Source organism: Protopterus annectens, chromosome 3.part1, assembly GCF_019279795.1.
Source record: "Protopterus annectens isolate FY-2018-M chromosome 3.part1, PAN1.0, whole genome shotgun sequence".
Taxonomy (NCBI): Eukaryota; Metazoa; Chordata; order Ceratodontiformes; family Protopteridae; genus Protopterus; species Protopterus annectens.
The window spans coordinates 1,745,226,843-1,745,229,088 of NC_056732.1; positions in this window are offsets into that span (position 1 = coordinate 1,745,226,843).

Here is a 2,246-nt window from a genome sequence, read left to right on the forward strand (position 1 = left end):
TAGCACAAAAATGCTGCTTCAAGACAATATGAATGAACTAGCCCCCGGATTCATGAATCCTCCATGTAAGACTAAATAAGTCTTACTCGGAGGCTGCAGTTGAATGGTATGATGTCAGCGTGCCATGAATATTCACGCTGACTCAACCATAAGTCTAACACGGACCGTGTAGGAAAGCAGGGGGCGTGTCCAACTGCTGAGCAGTCTAAATGTCCACGCCCCTGCAAGGGTTCAAAAAGTAAAATGAAAACACACAAGAGTGAGTCCGCTCAAATGTCCTTGCACCCAACACCACACTCCCTGACATTGTGAACCCCCATCACAGTTATAAAAAGTAAAACATTAATTTTATTTTTTTTTAATTACCGAAATAGCTGCCCGTATTTGCGCGTGTATGAGCGGGTGTGCCCATTGCTTAGCTGAAGTTAGCAATTCCGACATGGAAGAGCATAAGAAAGAATGTTTATGCAAATCACACCAAATAACAATAGCATAATAGTAGAGCATTCGCACAAAGAGGAGGCATTCACGGTTCGAGTCCCACCACTCTCCTTATTTATGTTTTAAATCAGTATATGAAATAATACCTGACATATATGATTAAAATATTAGTAAAAAGCAGTGAAATTGCCTATGTATCAGGAATAAAATATATATTTTTAAAGGATCCTGATATATAATTGCCTGCAGTTAAGCAGCGCTTTAGCCAGCGCAATAGAGTTGCCCATAATTAAATAACGCTTTACCCAGCGCAATAGAGTTGCCCATAGTTAAATAGCGCTGTACCCAGTGCAATAGAGGTACCCATAGCTAAATAGCACTTTAACCAGTGCAATCTGTTTGCGCGGATGTGCGCGTCGCACCAACCAGGGCACCGTAGGGCAACATGGAGCAACGTAGAGCAAAGTTGCTTAAACACAGCCACACACCCTAGCCTGTCTGGACAGTATTAAAATAAAATGAATGACAAGGTTCAAACTCAGGACTCTGTGCACCATAATCAAAGTACTGAACCACTAAGCCATGACAGCTTAGGAGAAACAGCCACTGTTAACATACATATACTTAGAAATGGTAGATTAACCATTACTAAGCATGTCTGCAGTCAGCCAAGAATTTTCAAAAATGGCCAATCACAAAAAAGTGCGGGAAATGCGGCATATTTAAGCCTCATATGTGGGTGTACTCACCATAACTGATTGTAGCTCACATCTGCAGTTAGAATGGCTGGTGCTGGAGAGGGTACATGCTTCCGAGCGCAATGTTGGGGCATCGAGGAGTCGAAATACATGGTTTGGCTCCTTGTCCACTGTCATGAGTCAAGACTCCTGCAGGACCAGTTCCAAGGGATGGAGTACAAGGCAGAGGCTTGGAAATGGTTAGCTCATGACCTCACCAGTGTCACAGGCATTCCTTGGACTGGTGAGCAGGTCCGTCACCACCATGCAGACCTGAAGAGACGGAAGCAGGACCACCTGAACCAATGGATACAGGAGGCCCGTGGGATGCAAGATGCCCAATAACTGAGTATGTAGCCATGGAATGCAGTATGTAAGAATTAATAATTGATTCTGTATAATGGATAGGTATGTCTCAATATCCCTTCATTTATTTCACAGCTGCAGGTGACCATGCTGCAAATCAGCAAGGCTATGCAGATAGGCTGCGCCACCAGGCAGGTTAGTGATTATTCTGCATGTATTGTTATATAAAATAGGGGAGAGAGCATGAAAGAAAGTGTTGTAGTCTAGTAATACAGCCATAAAATGCCCTGAATAAGTCCTCTGCATGTACTGTCATATAAAAAAGTCAGAGAGCCATAAAAAGAGTGTAGTAACCCATTAAGAAAGGTAAAATACATCCGGAATAATATCTCTGCAGGTACTGTCATATAAAATAAGTGAGCAAACCTGAAAAAGAGTGTTCTAACCTATTAATAAAGGTATAATATGTCTTGAATATGTCTTCCATATGCACTGATATATCAAATAAAGGAGCGAGCCTGTGGAAAGGTGTGTAATGTAATTAATAAAGGTATAAAACCCGGAGTGTGTCTGTGACACTTACTTTGAAATGTTGTACCCTTGCATTATACAAATAGTACTTTGTATAATGCAAGGCATCCCAGAGTTGTGCAGTCCCATCTAAAGTGGGTGATGGAAGTACTAGTAGCTGTGAAGCATATATACAGTCCTCAACAGTCAGTTACTGGCTGGCATGCATAAGTAAATCTGGCACATGAGTAG